This window comes from Magnolia sinica, unplaced genomic scaffold, assembly GCF_029962835.1.
Source record: "Magnolia sinica isolate HGM2019 unplaced genomic scaffold, MsV1 ctg245, whole genome shotgun sequence".
NCBI classification, from domain to species: domain Eukaryota; kingdom Viridiplantae; phylum Streptophyta; class Magnoliopsida; order Magnoliales; family Magnoliaceae; genus Magnolia; species Magnolia sinica.
Window position 1 is genome coordinate 263,810 of NW_026682791.1, and position 25,473 is coordinate 289,282.

General features: G+C 40.1%; 2 long non-coding RNA genes across 3 annotated transcripts; both read left to right on the plus strand.

Annotated features, from left to right (window-relative positions):
• The first annotated feature begins 1,292 nt into the window (after window positions 1-1,292).
• On the plus strand, window positions 1,293-3,907 carry LOC131236157 (uncharacterized). The gene is made up of 4 exons (XR_009166589.1): window positions 1,293-1,487; window positions 2,490-2,544; window positions 2,685-3,087; window positions 3,249-3,907. It is a non-coding gene; the product is annotated as an uncharacterized LOC131236157 (long non-coding RNA).
• A 98-nt stretch (window positions 3,908-4,005) lies between these two features.
• LOC131236156 (uncharacterized) lies at window positions 4,006-5,190 on the plus strand. Of its 2 annotated transcripts, none has more exons than XR_009166588.1 (5): window positions 4,006-4,198; window positions 4,283-4,332; window positions 4,413-4,613; window positions 4,797-4,861; window positions 4,954-5,190. It is a non-coding gene; the product is annotated as an uncharacterized LOC131236156 (long non-coding RNA). The 2 variants fall into 2 exon arrangements; XR_009166587.1 differs by having other exon boundaries at window positions 4,007-4,198; window positions 4,951-5,190.
• The last annotated feature ends 20,283 nt before the right edge of the window (window positions 5,191-25,473 follow it).

Consider the following 25,473-nt stretch of genomic DNA (forward strand, 5'->3'; position numbering starts at 1 on the left):
GGATCCTTTTTTTTTTTTTTTGACTTTTGCCCCTTTGTTTTTCTAAAGACTAAAAACTTTGATACTGGCAGTGTCCAATGGAGGTTACGCAGGCAAGTGAATCTAAAAGACCAACAGTAGAGGAGTGTCCTGGATTTAATTCTTGGAATAGAATGGAAGTGCAAAAGAAGTTGGGAGTGGTTCGACCATATGGCTAAGAAGTTGTGCCATCTTCCCTTCCCCAAATGTGGTTAACCCCTCGTTTGCCCCTTTTAACTACTGTATATATTTGTCATCCCTCTGATGAATGCACCGCCCAATTTGGGAGCGGTTTGACCACTTGTGGTAAGCAATTGAAGCATTTCCATTAGTTTAAACAATTTTTTTAATTTATCAAATCATTTGAATTAGGAAAAATCACTTTAAAAGGCCTATTTCAGTATTAAGTACTGAAAACAAGTTTTAATAAACGGACCGAAGTTCTTGATCTGCGAGATGTTTGCCATTCTGATTATCAGGATCATTGCTTTCAATTTTAGAGAATGAGTTGCTCTCTTTCATTTGATTATTTGTAGATAGGCACGCGCCAAATAATGGGAAGTGACCAATGATCAAGGCAGCCATTGTGTCCAGTCCTCTGCAATCAGCAATTTGCTGACAGCCATCAGGATTCTCATTTGTTAGGTTCATCAGAACCTGCAAAGAGGAAAATAAATTAAAAGTTTAAAACTTTTGAGAATTCAATTCCATGCTCTACCATGACACACATATACTGAAGTGGGTCCCTACTGAATTTAATAAATAAGGATATATAAGACGATAAAATAAATAGCCAAAAAAAAAAAAAAAAACCAGCAATCAGGAATTGGAGGTAAAACTAATAGGCAAACATTTTACTCTCATGTAACAGTCTCAGCTATAAAATGGAAGCACAATCAAGAAATGTCATGATATTTGGCTTGTTCCTTTTCCAATCCTGAACTAATTTGGTACTCTATGGTTCAAGATATTGCTAGTCTGCATGTTTTTAGTAGTTACTTTGTATGATGTTTGGCTTGTGTTTTTTTTTTTTTTTCTTTGGTTCTCTGTAGTTCATCGATATTTATAGTCTGCATGAATGTTGCACTATATATTTGAATATATTTAGAGTCTTAGGCTCCATTTAGTCATCACATTGGTATTTATGAATGTAAATTTATCTCAAACTAAATGGAGCTTAAGCCCTTTTTTAACTCCGCCAATGCAACTCCTTTCATTGTCGGTCCCAAGCTCGGGTAAAGGAGGAGAGAGAAGGGCTTCAAGGTGAGTTTTATCATTTTTATTTTTATTTTTTTCCATTTTTTGAAGCTGTTATAATTTTTGAGTTTATTTTTGCTTGCAAGCTGGCAGATTTGCTCGCATATGTTGGCGTATGGCCTTACAATTCTTAGAGGTACATTCAGGCTTTGACTTCTCAGAGGTACATTCGAGCTAGCAGATTTGCCAACTAACAGATTTTCTCATGTATGGTGAGTCGTGTCCTTTTCTTCCATTTTCTGAAACTGTTATAGCTTTTGAGTTTACTACAAGTAGATAGTTTTTAATTGGTGATAACCACTTTCCCTTGAGATCAAGCAAGGGCTGGGAGGAAACGTTTTTTCCAGCCTAGAGGGAGACCACATCACATTGGTTAATGTATATCAGGCATGTGTAGAGTGCTTGGAGACTAGCAAGATGTCTAACAGTAAAAAGAAAATGATTGGGAAATGTATATCACCGATGTGCCAAACACATAAGTGATAGCTGGTGTATATCACCGATGTACCACACACTAGCTATATAGCTGGCCATAGTGTGTGGTACACTAGCCAAGCCGCTTCCGTATTCTACTATATAGGACATCGAACAAGTGCAAAAGGATTCCTTGGTGTGTGGGTGGGGTGTTGAGTCCCCAAGTTCTGTTGGGCCCACCGTGATGTATGTGATATATCCACACTGTGCATCCATTTTCCCAAACATTTTAAGGCATGGGTGCAAAAATGAGGTAGATCCAAAGTTCAAGTGGACTACACCATAGAAAGCAATGGGACAATATACTCATTGTTGAAATCTTCCTAAAGCCAACTATGATGTTTATTTGTCATTCAACTTGTTTATAAGCTTCTAATGACAGGTTTACTGTAGATTAAGCCCAGTTTCGCTGCATGAAAGGTTATGGAATCACATGAAAGGTTATTTACTGGTTAGCTTTGTATCCCTGCTAGGTCTGAAAATGAAAATATGCCATTTTCTCGAAAAATCTGACAGATTGCCAGAGGGGGTGGTGGTTTAGATTAGTCAAACGGAACTTGTTGCAGTAGACATAAGGTGTTTACTTTTGCTGGCTGGACACTTGCCAAGGTAATCTACAACAGTCAGATTCAATATTGCAGTAGACATGGTGTTTTAATTATGTGACACGGACTTCAGATAATCTTCCTGGTTATTGCTTGCCTTCTGCTCCGACTGAAAGTATTGGCTATGTGCTGCAGGTACGATCTGCTACACTCGACACATGGCTTCCAGAACAGGTTGCATTTATTCAAAGTAAGCATGTAGAACACTTCTCAGGCTTACAATTCTTATGAGCTTTTTAATTGCCGCAAATCTACCTACTAATGAGGACAACTTCTTAGCCTTCTTTATATTGATTTTAATATTGGTCTTACTCTTTTGGTTGTATGCAGCAATGAGAAATGAGAAGTCAAATAGCTACTGGGAAGCAGGACTGCCTCCAAATTACAACAGAAATCTTTTGGTGGGCTCTAGTTGATGAATAGCCTGGATCCATCACACGTGCTGCGAATCACCTTAGCACCCATCTTCTACGTAACATCTATTTGTTTGTGGTCTAAACACCTTGGTCTTATTGGATGTCTTTCACTTAGCAATACCAGATTTCTTGTGCATCAACAAAAGCTTTGTGTTTTCCGGAATTGTGCATGGTAAAATGGGATTTCACAAACTTGTTAGCATGCCTGACTTGAGCTGACAAAACAGGTTTCTTCTAATTTAAAAGCAGAGCCGGTCCCGGTGCAGGCTGATTCAACACAGAAAGTGCAACCTACACCCAATATCCCACCTCCAAAGGTTGATTATGCCACTAGTCTTTTCAATATGCTTTCTATGCATGGCCCAAGTCAAAATGGGTGATATTTTTGGGATCCATGACAAGCTTGAAAGTTATTCATGTCCACTGTAAAGTAAATGAGTCAATGTCTTGCTTGTAAATATGTAGTTTTCACTTTCAGGTTGTCGAAATCATTGACTGGTATGAGACAATGCATTCCAGAGAGCTCAAGTGGCAATAAGCTTGCATTTATACAAGACCCGAAAATGGACAAAACCTACACCAGGACAGTAATGGTAAGATTTCCTTGTAATTATCATCATCTGCTGATTGTAAAATTTCCCCCTTTGTCTGGGATTTATCTCTCTGCTGAACTGTAACTGCATTTTAGAGATGTGTTAAGATCACTAAAAGTTCTAGGATTTCAGCTCAGCGATTGAGCTTTAGAAGAGTGATTCTTCTATTATTTTTTTAGTTGTGTGATCCTTATGAAGCTGTTGAACTCCTTATGGATGAAAGATTCTTGTTTGTGTCTTGATGATTTCCTGCTGCTTTTCTGGATATATTTGGATCAGTCTTGACATGTGAAACATTTACTTGTTTTTTGAAGTTGTGAACTGGGGTAACTTAAAAAACCTAAAAAGTTGGGATTTGGGAGCTTAAAAAACTTAAAAGTCAGGACTTGGGAGCTTATGAAAATGATCAAAAATAAAATAACATTTGATCCCTTCAGTTGAGATTAGGGCTGAAGTTGGGAATTTAAGTGGGTCCAGTGTCTCATTGTTTTCATGATTCACCTACCACCACTATACTAATTTCAATGTGATCTTTAGTCTTTCTGCATGAACTGGAAGTGGGTATTTGGAATTATAGTTTTCTTTTTTTCCGACAGAGATTTGAATTTTAGATGTGTTGTTCTTTCCATGCGAATATGATTTTCTTGAATTTGATTTTCTTCTAACATCTTTCTTACTGTAGATGGGGTGTTAAGAAGCCTAAAATCATGAAAAATTTTGTCACGATCTTGTCGAGTGCATGTCTTGGGATGGCCATGTTCAGTCTCGGTAAGATCATTGATATGCTCATTCGACGCGAGGGGTGTCATCAAGAAATATGACAATCCCGAACAAAGTAAGTTTGCTTATTCTATGTACTTGTTATGAATTTCTTAAATCTATATATGCTTTCTTATCACCGTGCCTTCTTTTCTTGCAGTTCTTGAAGAATTCTTTCATTTAAGACTTGAGTTCTATGTAAAGAGAAAGGTGAGCTTTGATCTAGGCCCCCCATTTTTTCTATTTGGTAATTGAGAAGATGGTAGTATTGACTTGCTACTTTCATGTAGAAAGTAATGTTGGATAATCTTAAGAAGGAAGAAGCCCAGGTGGAGGAGGTGACAGGACAGATGGAGGGTAGGGCAGGAAAGCCTCTTGCTAAGCTTTTAGACAAGTTGGAAAGAACCAAAGAAAGAAAAACACCAAGAAAGCCAATGAAGCAGATACTGTTGTTGAATTTATAGCATCAGTTAGTACTACAACTGAAACTGGTAGGCATCATTCTTTTCTGATGAATGAAAAATCATCTTTGTCAGTAAGCCAGTGTTTGGACGTACATGCCAATCGGCAACACAGAAATTGAAACCCAAAATGGGTGGATTGTCAGTTACTATTTTTTTCCCATCTTGAAGATTTCATTCATCTTAATGCTTGTTATCTTTTTCTCTCCATAGGACATGTTTCCGAGGGGGCAAAACCCAAAGGTAGGGGAGCTCCGAAGAAGGCTCCTACTAGAAAGGTGTGCTTGCAAATCCTGAACTTCTTATTTCCCAATTATCTCCCTATTTTTGTGGACTCCTCATTGCCTTTTTGGTTTCGATCTTTTAGTAGAACATGCCGACTGCCGTTGATAGTGAAGAGGAAGATGATGAGGTGCTCGAGCTGAAAGTATGAATGATTGTGTTGAGATCAGGGCTGAAGTTGGAAATGAATGATTGTGTTTGATTGAATGAATGAATGATTGTGAATGAATAAATGATTGTGTTTGATTGAATGAATGAATGATTTAGCCATGAAGTATTTATCTATATCAACTTATATGAGTTATCAGGGTGTACTACAATGGTAAGAGCTATCATTACTATTTAATTTTTTTTATATTAACAATAGGCATTAGCTACAGCTATTAACCGTAGCCTTTTTTTAAAAAAAATCGTAGCTCTTGCTAATTTTAGCCTTTTGCTATGGTTCGCATTCTACTTTTCGCTACAAATACAATCCATAGCTGTATATAATTTAAAACTACGGACAATATCGCTACGGATTTAATCCGTACCTATAGCTTTAATAGCTACGGCTATTACCCTTAGCCTTGTATCTGAAAACTGTAGCTGTTGTTAAATTAAGCCTATTGCTATGGTTCTTGCTCAACTTTTAACTACAGATATAATCCGTAGCTATAAGTACTTTGTGATACAGAAGCTATGGCTACGGTTTTAATCCATATCCATTACTTCTATGGCTACGGATAGAATCCGTAGCTATAGCTCTTTGACCCATGGCTATGGCATCAATGGCTACAGTCGTGCTATGGACGATAACCGTAGCCATAGGCTTTTGGCTACGGTTTATGTCCGTAGCCTTTACCCCTTTTTTTTGGTAGTGCTTGCATAAGTTATGGATCTTGTTGGTTTAGCTATATTCATTTCATCCCAATGAGTTACACTAATTTAATGGGTTGGATGAAAGATACATACCTCTTTCCTAATGCATGGCCTACCTTAGTTCAAAGATGTTGTTGATTTTCTTTTTCCAATGCCTAAAAGAGGATACAACCTAATGGAAAATAGTAGATTTTACATATTCAGATTAGAATGGACCAGGATCCCGTGTTGCCCACAAGCTTGCAATGAGTTGGGTTCCCTCCACACGTTGAGTGGGACCAGTCATTGCAAGGTCCATTTTTCTGTGAAACATGGTACAGAGTCCATGGACTAACAACGTCCATGGACTAGTTATTTTAATTTAATTCAATACTAGATAATACAGACTAAAGCCAGCTTGAAGCATACCCTTAGTTTTGAAATTTTAGACACAATATATGCCTCTAGAATCAACATTCAAGGTAAAATGTGTCTCAACATAATCCAAGAAAATACTACGGAGAAAAAGAAGATTTAACAGAATTCAAGAAAATACTATGGAGAAAAAGAATGTTTGACAGAATCCATAACAATTTTATAGAGATATTTATTGATTGAGAGATTTCATCAGCAATTTTTAAAAAAATTTAACAAATAATTTCAAGCCCTCAATATCTGTGAGCACCCCATTCAAAAATTTTTGGTAAGCTTCTTTCAAACTTCCATCAAATTTTGGTAAGCTTCTTTTGAGAACTATTTATCTGGAACTCCACCAGGAACTTTCCAAAAGAATTTTAGAAAACTCTGCTAAGAAATATTTATCTGAATGGAACTAGTAGACTGTAAATAGTTTCATTCACCTTCTAAAGTTGAATGTATAGTGTATCAATAGCAGTCATACAATTTGCTAGTGGAATTAAGAAGAAAACAATATAAGCACCAAGGTTCTAGTTATCATCTAACAAAAATGCATTAATTTGAACCAATTGTAACATGAATTATGAAAATGGAACTCTTCACATCTCTCAAACTCAGTTTCAATTTTTCTTGGTCAACATTTGTCTAAAGACATGAAGACATGAAGATACACCTATTCAGGTTAGTTTCCACTGCATAAGAAAATTTTCAGTTCTCCTTCTTATGCCATCCATTGATTTTACAGATTCTGAGACAGACCAACCTAATACCAAATTTTTGCATTGATAAAAGGTCAATAAAGAACCTTCAATCATAATGGAAAAATATCTTTTATGTTCCTTTTTTCAACAAAACTTTTCCATTCATCCAAAATAAAGTTGTTGACAACAAGGAAAGACATGAATAATAGCACCTTATTTTACAAGAATCAGAATGGCAAAGGATTTGAAGCATCAACAAAATTAAATAAAAGGAAGATTGGGTCCTAAACGATCAATCTTGCAATGAAAAAGAAAAAGAAATTAAACAACTAGTGCTTTGTGCTTTTCATAAATTGCATATTAGGATCTAAAAATGCCTCCAACGTAACAAATTCTAGTCACATCTTTAGTCACATCTATATGAAATGCATCTCTCCTATTGGAATGGCCACCTTGGCTTTGATAATGCTTGATTAAGATTTGAAAATATCAGAGCATTTTCCTCTCTCATCAATTAGAAGTTAATATGAGAAAACAAATTGTCAAAGGGCAAATGTATTTTTTTTTTTAAAATGTCCACAGAACTATAACCTTGATGAAGCAGAAAGGCTGGTCTTAATATGACTAGGCTTATCATACAACCATTGAGGAGACAGTGGTGTATTTCTCTCTGATCTTACTTGATCTGCAATAATTTCATTAAAAAATGAGCAACAACTAATTGCAATAAATGTGCTCATAGTCATAGGATGCATAAATGACAATAGTAGATTGAAACATAGTGCTAAGAAGATGATTTGAGCATAGACAACAAAATATGAGAAGCCACCAAAATCCATAACAAGAACAGAAACACATAACTGTAGAAGGTTATTGATTACCTTTGGAGTTGTCAAAGAAACCCATATACAGATGAATTGCTAGACTATTAACTAATGTCACTCAACCCGTTGGAATGGTGAAACAAGAAGAGCTAAGGAATCAAGTGTCCAAAACTCATTAAAATGAACATTGGAATATGAGGACAAAATAAATAAGCAAGCTTGCTCTTTCAGGAATAACAGGTTTTGAATGACATGACACATGCACATTGGAAGTCAAGTTGTTTGTTGGAAAATATGAAAATAATGTGTCCATGCTCAGATTACAAATAGCACCCAGAAATCTCAGATTTTGATTAATAACTGCCACTGCTAATTAACACACCATGTATTCAGATAGTGAAGGTCAAATTTGACTCAATGGTGCAACCAGGGTAAACCAGAATCGGCAAATTTTCCTGTTTAAACTCATAAAAAGCGAGAACTGTCCAATTAAATGGTTGACCATTTGCATATGATGACTAGATGGATTTGCTTGAACAGGTAGATCCCAATACCATATTGTCAGAATAACTTGTTTCATAAAAATCTATTCCAACAAAGGAAATATAAAAAATTATTTTTTCATTCGATAGCAGTGCATAACATCTTCATCATTCGATAGTCATTGCATTGTCCATTTTTCTGTGAAACATGGTATAGAGTAGTCTACAATAATCTTTTATCAGTTTCAGCCATGATTAGAAAATGCTATGAATGAGACAGGAAAAAAGTAAGAAAGATAATATGGACCATACCAGAGATCTTTATCTAATCCAAGGGCAGAGATCAATGACCAGGCTGCGAGTAACGAACAGATTTCGAAAAAATTACTTATAGCATTAGGTATATAAGATCACTGTAGTTGAAGCAGTGTGAAGGAATCCAACTATGTATATGTATTGGAATCGAATAGTGTTAGATGAACTGTGTATAGATATTGGAATTCAACAGTCAGAGAGGACCCCTGAGTTGGAAATGGAAGCAATATGTCAGTTGGAAATGAACACTGTTAGATTTCAGATTAACTCCAAACCCTCAAAATCCAGTTTTACCCATTTTCTTACTACGTCATGAACAATAGAAATCAGATTTCACAAAACACCCATGTAACATCATGGAAAAATCTGTACAAAGACTCGAGTACAGCCTCAGGTAGAAAAACCCAAGGACCGCATCTTGTCGTATAATTTAAACGGGATTTAGTTAAGTACTAAATAATCGGTGGATTAAGCTTAGGCCACCATTTTCACAAATGGGAAGGCCTAAAACCATGAGTACCACTGACTCAATGTCAGCTTAAGACCTATGAGAAATCCCAAGGGCCTATCACTCTCGGAAGTACATTGAAACTCGGTAATAGACCTAAATCGCACGTCGAGGGTTCGATGACCGTGAAATTATAGGAAGATATCTGTCCTGTTGGGCTTGAAAACCATTGCGGGAAGCAAGCCCAAACAGTGTCCAAAAACACCCAACTTGAGCCGTGAGTTAAGTGCATGGGAAACGTGAATATCCTTAGAAAATGATCTGAAACTTAAGTGAATTGGGCCGTTCGCTCTTATGCAAAGTTGACGATTTCTGATCGTTATTTGTGACCAAACTTCACATATGGAGAAAGGAAATTTTCCTCCACTCATCGGTATAATCGTGGCCCCAATTGGACACGTATGATCGTTGATCTGACACGGGCTCTCCACGGTCGATCGGCTCATCCGATTACACCAAAATCATGCCCTGGCATGGATCCATTGTTAGGGAGTGTACCCCATGACGTAGATGAGTAGTGGGCCTCCCTGAGAGCCCTGTTCATCAGAAATGGACGCCTACAGGGCAGAAGTATAGTATAAAGTGGCCCTGGGACCATTTACATCACATCTCGGGCTATAAATAGCCCTTATTTCACCCTCTCTCTCTTATACGAATTTTACAAACCCTAGGGGAGAGAGAAGAGAAAAGAGAGAAAAGAGGAAGAGGAAACGTGGGGAGATCGCTACAACTGTGAGAAATCTTCTCACACGCACCCACGTGCCTAATCACCGCCTCTTTTACTCTACTAAACCTCTTTCGGCTACGATTTTGGGTAAGAAATACCAACCCTAATGTCGATGTAGAGCTCCAGGATAGTCTTTCGTCAACCTAGCTAACCAGTTTCATCATTTAGGTGCCCGATATTCCATTTATGGAAACATAGAATTTGGACCGAGTCCGAGTCGAGCGTACTAACGAAAGGTGCAAACTGTAAACGCTTAGGTTGTGGTTTATCAATGCTTTCATGTCAGCTAATGATTTATGTATGTCTTGATTACTACCATATTGTCTTAAATACATTGATTTCTATATGAGATACACCCATGAATTGTGATAAATAAATGATGCACCCTATGTGTTTGTTGAAATGTTTAAATGAGTAATAGAAAGTGATTAGTGCTTGCCATGATTTCTAATCTAGGATTCATCATTGTCATATGCATATAGATCTCTCGTATAAAGAATTGATAAAACATAAGTTGTAACTAACGTAGTCTATGTGTTTGATAAATTGTCTAAATGAGAAAATTGTTGATGATTTGTATTTACTACGAGTATTAAGATAGGATTTTTATTGCCTTATGCATATGTATAATTTCCTCTATGAAATTAATTGATAAATGCATGTTGTATTAGCATGGTCTATGTGTTTGATAAAATGCCCATATGAGAAATCCACATGGATTGTTTGTTGAATGCTGGGATAATTATTACACGTGGTTGTTAGCTGCATTTGAGTAGGATTGAGGCTATAAACGTAACCCAAGAAATCGGTAAAGGTCCTTGTTTGGGTGGCCTAATTTGTCTTTCCACCTTAGGTAAACTCAATGAATATGAGTTGCACGACGATTGTCGACAGTGGCTAGGCCATGAGGGGCACTTATGCGCCCCATGTCGATTAAGTCAGCGTGCGCCCGTACCAATTGAGCTTTCCTAATGAACCGATTGACCTATTGTGTGTTTACCATGTATGGATACGACGGCTTGAATCTAAGGTACCCCACACCAATGTAAAGATCCACTTTAACCATGGTACAATGATCCACTATGACTCATGAGTTGAGCATAGTGGTATGGGACACTGTGTCTGAGTTGTCGGCCTACACTGGGGTGATGAGCCTCCCCGTAGTGACCAATGAGCAACTAAGACTGGTGAGCTGGACATGGTGGTATGGGACACCGTGTTCGTGCTGTCGGCCTACGCCGGGGTGACGAGCCTCCCCATAGTGACTGCAAGCACAACTTCTTACAACTTGACTATTGTATGTGTTTAACTAGGGGTGACGAACCTATATGGATCCAGAACATAGGAGTAGGACCACTACGATTGTCTGATGCCGAATGTTCGATTTGGGTCAGTGATATAAAGGGAGGTACCCTAGCTTCCCAAACTTGCTGTATGAATGAGCATAATTAATTACTTGGCTAACATGACCACGCATCACACTGCATTAGTTCGGATGTGCCAAAAAGACGTTGGAGTCGCACACTTGAGGAAGTGTTGTCATATACGAAATAGGCGGTTGGAGTCATGTGTGAGGGAACATTGATTGACTTGATTGTTATGATTGCTTTATCATTATTGCTTTGATTGACTTGATAACATGTGTAAATTTTGCCTTATAGAACCACTGAGTTGATCACTCACTCCCACTCTGGGACAGTGTTTTAAAACACCAACCAAACTTTGATGTACATATAGGTATAGACGATGTCTATACAATGGAGCAGGACTTCGTGGATGAGGAGAAGGAATTCTCCTACTTCCAACTCTCGGACGGGCCGATCTAGGCTACGTACCGTCACGCAGCAATCATTGGGATATCTAGGCTTAGTTGGACACATTTACATTTCCACATTTTGTTTATTTTAAAATGATATATGTATATATTGAACCCGGTTACATACTTATACTCTAGAAGAAACCTTGTGAAACATCTACATACTTATACAGACATGTTTAGAATTCTGCTTAATTAAATTCAGAGTATGATTTGTTGTTTAGTATAATCCCATGCATGCTTAACTCATGAACATGAAAGAAATCTGAATATCATCATCCATAAGACATAAGTGATGTTCTGAATCTTGGGAGTAAAGCTTTTTTCGACCCTCAAAATTCAAGGCGTTACAAGTAAATCTAGAAACCATGAGGAAAGTAATTTAAGAAAATCCAACACATCAATTGAATACAGCATCTTTGAAGCCCAACCAGTCATCCATGGTGGAAAATTGATTTCAGATTAACCCCAAAACCCCAAAATCTAGAAACCCCCATTTTCTTGAGATCTTATCAACAGTAGAATTAAAATTTCATAAAACCCCCAATATCCAGAAACCATGAGCAAATTAATTTTGGAAAATTAAAGCCATCAATTGAATACAACATCTTTGAAGCACAAACAGTCCTCCTGGATGAGAAAATCGATCTCAGATTAAGCCAAAATGCCCAGAATCTAGAATATGGGGGTTGTCTGGAGATCTTATGAACAATAGAAATCAGATTTCACAGAACCCCCAATATCCAGAAACCATGAGCAAATTAATTTCGAAAAATCAAACCCATTGATTGAATATAGCGTCATTGAAGCACAAAGAGTCTCTATGGATGAGCAAATCGATTTCAAATTAACCAAAAACCTGTAAAATCCAGAAACCCCCATTTTCTGGATACCTCAATACACTGGAAATCCGATATCATAAAACCCCAAATTCTAAAAACCATGAGTAAAGTAATTTCTCAAAATCCCGTTGTATTGAATTAAATACAGCGTCTTTTAAGCACAAACAGTCGTAATGGAAGCCATGACAGAACCTGAAAAACTAGACATGCATTCGGAAGGCCATGGCCCTGTCACAGCCAGGTGGGTTGCATGCATGAAGGATTTACAGATGTATGACAATGTTTCATGCCGAGAGGGAGGAAGAAGACGTACCTCATGATGGCAACAGTGATGGCTGTAATGGCCATCTTCGTTACACAATATCTACATTTATAATAGGTGTTTCGTGTGAAAAATTACCTCCTACCACCACTCCAGCCATTTCAACTGTAATGCCCTGAATTTCAAGGCCCGAGCGAAGGCTCAACTCCCAAGATCTGTTGCATCACTTATGTAACATAGATAATGATGATTAAATGTTGACCATATTAGAGCATTAAACATGAATGAGATTACACTAAATTACCATATCATACTCCAAAGACAATTAGATTACGTAAGCGTAAGACTGTGATAAATATATAAATCACATAAGTGGTTGTAAGTCTCTAGAGTATGAACATGTCACCGGGTTAAATAATTACATGTATAGTTTCAAAATTTACAAAATGATAAAATGTAATGCTTATCTAATCCGTATCCCTGTGATCCCGGTGATGCAACTCCAGGTCTACATAGACTTGCTAGAGAGTTGCATGTAGGAGAACTCCTCCTCGTCGTCATAAAAGTTAGGCTCCATCTCATAAGCCTCGCCATCTCCTGCAGCTACAAAAGAGTCTGGTTAGTGTTTTAAAACACCGTCCCAGAGTGGGAGTGAGTGATCAACTTAGTGGAGCTATAAGGCAAAGGTTAACATGTTATCAATTCAGTCAAGCAGTAATTATAAGGCAATACAACAATTATATCCTAAGTGCTCTTGTTAATGCAAGAATGGTATGCGATAATGATGCATACCCTCACCTACACTCCCACAGCGACATCATCTCACGATCGTGCATGCACCACTTCGGACACGTGTGCTTCCTCGCTAAAGCACATGCAATGCGGTGCATGGTTGTGTTAGCCAATATTTAATTAGGCTTATTCACATAGCAGATTCAGGAAGCTAAAGTACCTCCCTTTATATCATTTACCCAAACAATGATCCATCTAGGGTCGTCAATCCTAGTTAATCACATACGATAGGCAAGTTATAGGGCAACATCACCCCTGATTGAAAAGTAGTGAATATGCAAGTTTAGGTAGCTACGGAGAGGCTCGTCACTTCAGCGTAGGCTTAGTTTATACTCGGGGTCACTATGGAAAGGTTCATCACCTTAGTGTAGGCCGACAGCTCGAATATAGTGTCCCATACAACCGTATTCGGCTCACGAGTTTGGGTTGCTCAATGGATACTATGAGGAGGCTCCTCACCCCAGGGTAGGCCGACAGCTCGACCATGGTATCTCATACCACCATGCCCAGCTCATGAGTCTTAGTGGATCGTGGTACTAAGATTAAATGGGCATTTCACTAGTAAGTGATACCTTAGATTCAAGCAGTCGCGTCCATACATGGTGAACATACATGAGGCCAATCGGGTTACTTGGCAAGCTCAACTGGTACAAGTGCACATTAAATTAATCGACATGGAGCGCATATGCCCTCCTCGTGGCCTAACTACTGTCGATAATCACCGTATGACTCGGATTCATTGAACGTATCCGCTGTGGTAAAATTAGTTCGGCCAATGATGGTAAATCGTTACCGATTGCTAGGACTACGTATTAGTCCCAATCATACTCAAACACAATAGGCGTTCATATGTGATAGTTAAAACAACATGTGATAACTAATTAAAATATACATCTCATTTGAGCATTTTAACAAACACATAGTGCACATGTTATCATACATAAGCATTTCATCCATAAAGCACGTAGTAGTGAGATAGGTTACATGAAGGAAAATGTAACTATAGATATGGTAGTTGAGAATCCTATCTCAACGCCCTTATTAAATACATTTCAACAAGTAACTTCTAATTCAGACATTTTATCAAACACTTAGACTGCACATATCAACATACATGTAATAAATTAGTTATAACATATATTATAGAAAATCCTTTCACAAAGGAATTGCCACACATACAACAATCATGTATTCTTAATCAATAATCATGTCAAGCACAAATCATAATTCCATATTCATTCAAACATTTTAACAAACACATGGAATGCATTATATTCAACATAGTTTATATATATGTGTAATACACGGAAAACATCGCATCTAAGTACATGTGACAGCAATCAAGTCAGTCATAAATCATTAACTAATATTGAAAACCTTGAAAACCATAACTTAAACATTTATAGGCTACACCTTTCGTCGGTTTACTCATTACGAACTCGGTTTATACACTAAGTCTTTGTCTATGGTGCAACGGCTACCTAAACATTGAAATAGGTTAGCTATTTCGCTGATTCCTCTATTTGCATTCCAAGAACGAGATTAGGATTAGGATTTCTTACCTAAATCGTATCTGGAATCACCTGTATAGTGATGGTGGGGAGGTGATTCAGTATGTGGAGTGGTGGGAGTGAATCCCAGCAACAAACCATAGGTCTCTCAAACTTCTCCTCACTCTTTTCTCTCTTCTCTCTCCTAGTGTTAGAAAAATTCGTATGGAATGAGACAGGGGTGGGTAAGGGTCTTATATAGGTGTAGAACTGATTCAAATGGCCCCAGGGCCATGGTATACTTAGGTTATAGCAAAAAATTATCTGTTTCGGGCCAACGGAGCTCATCTGGAGGTCCATTTCCTACATATGGTCCGGAGAAAGTCACCTGACAATGGATCTATATCAGGTTAATATTTCGGTCTGATCAAATTTGTGGATCAACCATGAAGGACCAGTTTCAGTTCAACAGCCATAGTCACTCGATCAGGGCCACAAGTTCACTGACATGTGTAGGAAAATTTTCCTGATCCAAGGGTGTAGTTAGGTCAGAATCTAACAGTCTGAAACCTTAAATTTGGCCTGCAAGTGAACAACCCAAATCACTTAAGTTTAAGTTCATTTTCTAAAGATATTCGCATTTCTCACACTCTTCGCTACGGTCGCAAGTTGTGCATTTTTTGATACTATTTGGACTTGATTCCCACGATAGTTGTCAAGCCCAGTAAGGTGGTCATAAACTTATAGTTTTATGGTCATCGGACTTTCGTCGCGCTGTTCAGGTCTGATACGGAGTTTCAGTGTGCTCTCGAGAGTTACTAGGTTTTGAGATTTCTCCTACGTTTTTAGGTAATGTAGAGTTAGCGATTTTACTGGTTTTGGGTCTTGCAGTTCGTATAGAAAGTGGTTCAAGCTAATCTACTAATTAATTCAGTTTAATACTTAATTAGTTTTCATACAATTTCTACATAATTTGATCATTAATGATTTCTACCTGAGGTGGTACTCGGGTCTTTGTACGGATTTTTCCAAAACATTACAATCTACCCACCTTAAAGAAAAAATTTCATCCTCAAAATTAGTACCTTTTCATACTCCTCGAGAATCTCAGGGTAGTTCTTATGGACCTCGGCTTTTGTTTCCCAAGTAGCCTCTTCATCAGTATGATTTGTCCACAGTACCTTCGCAAGTGGGATAACTTTACTGCATAACACCTATTCCTTCATGTCTAGGATACGCGTCGGTCGCAGTATATAAGTAGTATCTTCACTCAACTATACTTGCTCCCATTTGATAATGTGGGAAGGATTAAGAACGTATTTCTTCAGCATCGATATGTGAAACATGTTGTGCACGCCTGTGAGTAGTGTGGGCAAAGCAAGGCAGTACGCTACTGCACCCCCTTGGTCTAGAATTTAAAACGGACCAATAAATCGGGGCGTAATTTTTCCCTTCTTACCAAATCGAAGGACTCCCTTCATTGGAGAAACCTTCAAAAATACATGGTCCCTAACTTCAAACTCTAGTGGTCGCTTCCACGTATCGGCATAACTCTTTTGTCTGCTCTGTGCTGAAAGAAGTCGACGCTTGATAATGTCGATCTTCTCCATGGTCGCCTGCACTAAATATGGGCCAATCAGACACTTCTCACCAACTTCTGCTCAGCAATACGGTGCTCAACATGGACGTCCATACAGTGCTTCGTAGGGAGCCATACCAATGCTCGCTTGAAAGCTGTTGTTTTAAGCGAACTCAACGTAGGGAAGACAGTTATCCCAATTGTCCTTAAAATCAAGCACACATGCCCGCAACATGTCTTCTAACACCTAATTTACCCATTCCGTCTGCCCATCAATCTGTGGGTGGGACACGGTACTGAACTTTAGTTTCAGCCCCATTGCTTCCTGGATACGAGTCCAGAAGATAAACATGAATCGTGTGTACCGATCCAACACAATCTCCATAGGCACTCTATGCAGACGTACTATCTCCTTGATGTATAGCCTGGCCAATTCATTTGCTGAGTTTGAGACCCTAATCGGGAGGAAAGGAGCCGATTTCGTCAACCGGTCCACAATCACTTAAATGGAGTCATGTCCCTTCCTCGTCTTCGGCAACCCTGAAATGAAGTCCATAGAGGTAAAATCCCATTTCCATTCAGATATAGGCATAGGATGAAGTAAACCAGGAGGTCGGCGATGTTTGGCCTTAACCTGCTGGCACGTGAGGCAATGGGACACAAAGTCTATTAAGTGGGCCTTCATGTTGTCCCACCAGTATGAATGTTTTATATCTCGATACATCTTTGTACTACCAGGATACATCGCCATCTTCAAATTGTGAGTAGCTTCGAGAACTTCCTTTCTCAGGTCATGAAGATTTAGGATGCATAGGCGGCCACGATAACGTAAACCCCCATCCAAACCAACTCTCCATTCAAAGTCTGCATCGTCATTAGCTCATTTTCTCAACTCTACCAACCTTTCATCTTCCCTCTGAGCCACAATGATTCGGTCATCGATAAGTGGCTGCACACGAATATGTGCAACGCTCTTGAACAGCTCTTCCACTGTAAGTTTCTGCTCAAAGTCTCGCACGAATTCCACCATGTTCCATTCTTCTATCACCAGCAGAGCTGTAAATGCTATGTCTTCTTGCGGCTCAACACATCTGCCATAAGGTTAGCCTTACCAGGATGGTAGAAAACCTCAAACTTGAAGTCTTTCAAGGTTTCCATCCATCGTCGCTACCTCATATTCAAGTCTCTTTGTGTGAATATGTATCTGAGGCTCCTGTGGTCGCAAAAGAGCTCGAACTCCTCTCCATAGAGGTAATATCTCTAGAGCTTTAATGCAAAAATGACGGCCGCCAACACCAGGTCATGCGTAGGGTAATTATCCTTGTGTTTCTTCAACTGTCGCGATGTATAGGCGATCACTCTGTCCTTCTGCATAAGAACATAACCCAAACCAACACGAGAGGCATCGGTGTAAATAGTATATCTGACCCCCTACTCTGACAATACTAGCATGGGTGTGGACGTCAACTTGTCCTTCAGTTCCTGAAAGGCTGCTTCTGTCTTCTCATTCTAGGTAAACTTAAGATCCTTCCGAGTGAGCTGAGACAACGGTCTAGCTATCTTGGAAATGTCCCTAATGAATCGACGATAGTAACCTGCCAGGCCAAGGAAACTCCTCACTTCAGTAACCGAACCAGGCTATTCCCAGTCCTGAACTACGTCACCTTAGCAAGGTTCACAACTATTTCTTCATTAGACACCACATGTCACAGGAACTTGACTTCTTCTCTCCAGAAGTCTCACTTCTTGTACTGGGTAAACAACTGGTTCTTCCTGAGCATATCAAAGACTGCTCGTAGGTGCTCCTCGTGATCCTTCCGACTCTTAGAGTATATCAGGATGTCATCTATGAATACGATGACAAATTAGTACAAATACGGACGAAACATCCGGTTCATAAGGTCCATGAACACGGCGGGTGAGTTTGTGAGTCCAAATGACATTACAAGGAACTCATAGTGCCCAAAGCTGATTCTGAACGTTGTCTTCTGCACATCTTCATCCCTGACTCGCAACTAGTGATACCCTGACTGTAAGTCGATCTTTGAAAAATATTGTGCCCCTTTCAACTGATCGAACAAATCATTTATCCTGGGCAAAGGATACTCGTTCTTCACTGTCACATGGTTCAGCCTGTGATAATCAATACACAATTGTAGTGATCCATCTTTCTTCTTCACAAACAACACAGGTGCTCCCTAAGGAGATACACTCGATCGTATGAAGCCTGCATCCAATAGATCATCGATCTGTCTCCTCAGTTCCTCCATCTCACACGGAGGCATGCGATACATCGGTAGAGATATAGGTGTCGCACTTAGCGTTAGGTCGATGGTAAAATCGATCTCGCGTCGAGGAGGTAGTCCAGGTATCGACCTGAACACATCTGTGAAATCTCAGACTACAGGCGTGCTCCCAAGTGTCAGACCGTCAACATGCTCTAGCAAGGTAGCATAACAACTAACATGGTAGTACCAACTAACCTAAACCGGGAAAGTAAAGATCGTGCCCTCAGATCCATGGGCTGTCACCACTCTAGTATTGTAATTGATCTCTGCCTTCATCTCGATGAGCCAATCCATACTAAGAATGAAGTCATAATGACATAATGGGGTGACTATCAGGTCAACGAGCACTGTTCTTCTCCCTAAGTTTATCGAGTAACCTCTACAAGTCTTGGTGGAGTCTGAGAAGGTCCATGTGGTGGTAAGGAGTTTCACCCCAACCATAGGAGTAGTTTCCAATACTAGTTGCTTGACTGCTAAGCATGATATGATTAAGATAGTGGACTCGGTGTCTACCAACAGACACACAGGTGTACCTTGGATGTGTGTCGTGAATTTGAAAGCCAGTGGTGCTGTAGTTGCTGTCTCGGACGCCTCAGCTGTAAGTGAGTGCACACGAGCTCGTTGAGAATGATTTGGCTATGGTACCATAGGTCATTTAGGCGGCCTACTATGAGGTACATTAGGCCTATAGAAAGGCTGTGTTGGTGGTACTGAACGTAGAAGTGGAGCCAAGATAGCTTGGGGAAGCTGGCGATTGATCTTCTAAGGTGGCGAGAAGCTGTTATCCCTCATCTTGGTGAAGCAGTAAGTATCTACATGACCCGACCTCTTGCAGTAGGTGCACCACCGATCTAATCACCTCAGCTGGGTCAGTGAAGCCGTAAGCCGAGGAGGTGAATCTGCTCGTGGCCTCTTACCGAGGAATGGTCTGCTTGGCAAATTTGGTTGAGGCCTCGGACCCATGGGTACGCATGTACAGGATAGTCTGTGCCCGTCCTACTCAGCTCGCAGAGACATGTTCACTAGCTTAGCATAGTTGGGAATGTTAGTGAAATACATCTTCATACGTATCTCAGGCCGCAGACCTTCTGAAAATTGTCGCATTCGTATCGGCTCGTTTGTCAATATCAAGGGAGCGTATCTGGCCAGCTCCGTGAACCTATTCTCATACCCGGCCATAGTCATTCCTCCCTAACGGAGGTGAAGGAATTCACCCTCCTCATTATGGTAGGTGAGGGGGAAATACTTTTCATGAAAATGGGTCACAAAAGCATCCCATGTCTATCATACCCCTCGAGAACGGTCCGAAGGATGCTGTCCCACCAAAGACTGGCTTCCTTCTCAAACATATATATGACCAACTCAACTAGCTCTGCCTCAGTGCAGTGTTATCACTTCAGCATCTTAGAGATGCGGTTAAGCTAATATTCATCCTCCTCAGGTCTGTGAGTACTCACAAAAGTGAGAGGTCGAAAGCACTGGAATTGCTTAAATAAGTTGTTAGCATTCAAGTTTCCAGTAGGGTGAATAGGTGGTGCAGGCGGAACCACATTCATGTTCTGGGCAAGGCCCCCAGTGATGGTGGTCTAAATCTACTGCTATTGCTACATAAGGAGCATCATCTGCTCCAACCTATCAGGAGGAGAAGCCGCCTGAGGCATGTGTGGCATCAAGGTAGATGCGCGGTTCTGTTCTAGAACTGGTGGTGCAAAAGGTGTTGGCCCATTGGTGGGGCCACTGGTCGGCTATGAATTCGGCATAGTCTTATGATTCGGGTCCAAATTGGGGTCCATATGGCTATCGCTTAGGGGAGGTGCCCCGTCACTTAATTCGCCAAGTGTAAGACGTGTCATACTCTGAGTGGCCTTAGGTGGCATTCCCTATATACAACATAGGGTGCAATATGTGTGAGATTCAGCATAAGAACTCACACTCATCCAAACATCATTTACATTCCAAATCAAAAGAAGCTTCGTGCATTTCATTTAACTAAAATTGTCACAATACATGAGATTTAGTCTTACATGGATCATGATAGAAGATGCATGTGAGTTAATCTAAACAAAGTTTTAAACACTAAAACATACCAACCACTCTACCATACTACTAAGCCTATTAAGGCTATAACATAGAAAACAAGAGAACAAAGAAAACCTAAAGACGACTACAACATATGACTAGTCGTTCGACTCTGGTGATGGAGGAGGAGTACCCTTGTCTTGCATACAGCATAGGAGAGCCTTCAAGGTGCGAGGCACCTTCTTAAATTTTTGTTTCATGTAGGCCCTATTCTCTTCAAGTTCGGCCTGGGTCTCTCTAACCTCCTGTCGCAGGGCAACTTGGCTCTCCTCAATCTAAGCCAAGCGGGCTTCTAAAGCAGCTCGATCATGGTGGTGCTCATGTGTAGCAGAAGGAGAGCCCCCGTTAGAGTCTGGGGCCTCCTCTTCTTCCTCTTCCTGCTCTCCTTCTTCCTCACTTCCTTCCTCTATTTCATTTTCATCCTCTTCTTCATTACTTTCTTCCTCTTCACTTCCCGTCTCATCCCCACTCTCATCGAGTCGAGCTTGACGTTGTCATGGCCTAATACCCATGTTGTTAAGCGCAGTGTCATTGATGAAATGGATCAGCGCAAGATTATTCGTGCCAAGCCTGTAGCCGAATTCACGAGCAAGCTTGCATATAAGTCGGCCGAATGGGAGTGAAATGTCTGTCCTAGGAGAGCGTGGGTTCTGAACTATCTGTAGTAGTATGTACATAGGCAGGCATGACTTGTCTCCTTACCCAGCTCTATATAGGAAGTCTACCATCATACGCGTGCATTCGCTACGATTGCTCCAATTCGAATACACATTGCACGTGAATATGTAGTGGAGTAGGTGGAAGTCATGAGTCATCTTGGTCACTAGGAGGCAATTACCTCGATTCCATTGGATCAGTCGGCTGGAAAGTAATCGCGTACGACGATCTCTTTCACGTATACTCCTGAGATTCCTCTCGTTAGCATGTACCTCTCCACGTAGAATCCCCATGATTCAGGCTATCAAGTCTACATTAATAATGACTTCCTGCCTTCCCATGGGGATAGAGAACTGTAGAGGCTCCAGTAGTGGATCTCATATGTGGGTGTAAAAGGCTCGGACGATGCTCTCATTCGCATGTGACTTACCCCCAAATATGGGTCCCCACCCGGCATCCAAAAGGAGGTCCATCGCCGGATAAAGTCTAAATAGTTTTTCATCCATGTGTGCTTTAAAGATAACTCTATGGCCTTGAAACCTACCATGTCCCATGTCCATCGGTAGAGCTCTTTTGAGAGGAATTTGGGGATCGAGATCCCGCTTCGTCCTTAGCTCCCGATCGATGCTAGTGCTAGCCTTGACGCCTTTTTACTTCCTTGGACGGGCAGGGCGGCTACACCCGGCTTCATCCGCGGGCACCCTCTTCTTTCTCGTGAGGGAATGAAATGTTTAAATGGAGAAAATCATGACAACTAGCTCGAAAAGAGCCATGGAGTTAAGAGAGCTTACAAGATGAGATGGGTTGGAGGATTTTGAGATGTAGGAGACACGAAGGTGGGTTTGTGTACTCAAATGGGAGGAAATAAGGGAGATAGGAGATGGGTTTTTTATGAAAATGGTGGAGGTGAGTATGTGATGAAGAAGAAGAAGATTTGAGAATGGAGGGGGATTTGAGGTGAAAAATTAGGTTTTTGGAGGGGTTGGAAGGGTGTAGAAACTAGGTGGGGGAGTGAAATGAGTAAAAAAAGAAGAAATAGGGGCCCCACACAAATTTTTGTGGGCCCTACATGATTGCACATGGTCGGCCCACCGCAGCACGCTGGACTTGGACCGCGAGGCCTCACGATAGGTGTGATGCCATCACGGTCCCCTGGACCTGTGGATGATGGCTCACCCTGGAGGGGATGGCATTCCCCTCCCAGGGTGCTAGAAATGCAAGAAGGCCACTTTGGTCCCCCCCCACCCCGATTTATGTTGTTTGGGCCCTCGACTCCGTTTGAGACGATTTTAGAGTCCATCTAGCTCATATTTACGCATTCTGGTCATTTGAGTGTGGAATATGCTGAATTATCTTATAAACCCGTCGATTGATGGTCTAGAAAGGAATTGGGATCATCTCACATGATCACGGATGTATACGGGTCATATTTCAACGGTCAGTTTCGCCCGTCAGTGAAACTTGAAATCCTATGTTCGTTTTTACATTTTAACACTCCCTCCTAAGTCAAAGTACGCCAGTGTGCATCGTGTTACCATAACCCAAGTTCAGTTTAATCTAAATCATGCTCTGATACTAACTTGTAACGCCCCGAATTTTGAGGGTCGTGCGAAGGCTCAACTCCCGAGATCCATTGCATCACTTATGCAACATCGATAATGATGATTAAATGTTGACCGTATTAGTGTATTAAACATGAATGTGATTATACTAAATCAGCATATCATACTCCAGAGACAATTAGATTATGCAAGTGGAAGACTGTGATAAATATATAAAGCACATAAGTGTTTTTAAGTCCCCAGAGTATGAACATGTCACCGGGCTAAATAATTATATGTATAATTTCAAAATTTACAAAATGATAAAATGTAATGCTCGTCTAATCCGTATCCCTGTGATTCCAGTGATGCAACTCTAGGTCTACATAAACCTGCTAGAGAGTTGCATGTAGGAGAACTCCTCCTCGTCGTCATAAAAGTTAGGCTCTATCTCATAAGCCTCGCCATCCCCTGCAGCTACAATAGAGTCTGGTTAGTGTTTTAAAACACCATCCCAGAGTGGGAGTTAGTGATCAACTCAGTGTAGCTATAAGGCAAAGGTTAACATGTTATCAATTCAGTCAAGCAGTAATTATAAGGCAATACAACAATCATATCCTAAGTACTCTTGTTAATGCAAGAATGGTATGTGATAATGATGCATGCCCTCGCCTGCACTCTCACAATGACATCATCTCACGATCGCGCATGCACCACTCTGGACACGTGTGCTTCCTCGCTAAAACACATGCAATGCGGTGCATGGTCGTGTTAGCCAATATTTAATTAGGCTTATTCATATAGCAGATTAGAGAAGCTAAGGTACCTCTCTTTATATTATTTACCCAAATAATGATCCATCTAAGGTCGTCAATCCTAGTTAATCACATACGATAGGCAAGTTATAGGGCAACATTACCCCTAATTGAAAGTAGTGGATAGGCAGGTTCAGGTCACTATGGAGAGGCTTGTGACCTTAGTGTAGGCCTAGTTTATACTCGGGGTCACTACAGAAAGGCTTGTCACCTTAGCATAAGCGACAGCTCGAATACAGTTTCACATACCACCGTATTCGGATCACGAGTTTGGGTTGCTCAATGGACACTACGAGGAGGCTCATCACCCCAGCGTAGGCTGACAGCTCGACTACAGTGTCCCATATCACCATGACTGGCTCATGAGTCTTAGCGGATCGTGGTACCAAGGTTAAACGCGCTTTTCACTAGTAAGTGGTCCCTTAGATTCAAGCAGTAGTGTCCATACATGGTGAACATACATTAGGCCAATCGGGTTACTTGAAAAACTTGACTGGGACTAGCGCAGGTAAAATTAATCGACATAGAGTGCATATACACTCCTCGTGACCTGACAACTGTCGATAAGCACCATACGACTCGGATTCATCGAACGTATCAGTTGTGGCAAAACTAGTTCGACCACTGATGGTAACTGTTACTGATTGTCTGAACTACGTATTAGTCCCAATCATACTCAAACACAATAGGTATTCATATTTGATAGTCAAAATAGCATCTGACAACTAATTAAAATGTAAATCTCATTTGAGCATTTTAACAAACACATAATGCACATGTTATCATATATGTTATCATACATAGGCATTTCATTTATAAAGCACGTAGTAGCGAGATAGGTTACATGAAGGAAACTGTAACTATAGATATGGTAATTGAGAATCCTATCTCAATGCCCTTATTAAATACATTTCAACAAGCAACTTCTACTCCAGACATTTTATCAAACACTTAGACTACATATATCAACATACATGTAATAAATTAGTTATAACATATATTATAGCAAATCCTTTCACAAAGGAGTTGCCACACATACAACAATCATGTATTCTCAATCAATATTCATGGCAAGGACAAATCATAATTTCATATTCATTCAAACATTTCAACAAACACATGGAATGCATTATATTCAACATAGTTCATATATATATATATGTGTGTGTGTGTGTGTAATACATGGAAAACATCGCATCTAAGTACATGTGACAACAATCAAGTCAGTCATAAATTATTAACTAACATTGAAAGCCTTGAAAACTATAACCTAAATGTTTATAGTCCACACCTTTCGTCGGTTTACTCGTTATAAACTCGGTTCGTACACTACGTCTTTGTCTACGGTGCAACGGCTGCCTAAACATTGAAATAGGTTAGCTATTTCGCTGATTCCTCTATTTGGATTCCAAGAACAAGATTAGGGTTATGATTTCTTACTTAAATTGTATCTGGAATCATCGGTGTAGCGATGGTGGGGAGGTGATTCAGTACGTGGAGTGGTGGGAGTGAATCCCAGTAACAAACCACAGGTCTCTCACACTTCTCCTTACTCTTTTCTTATCTTTCTCTCCTCTCCCCTAGGGTTAGGAAAATTCGTATGGAATGAGAGAGGGGTGGGTAAGGGTCTTAT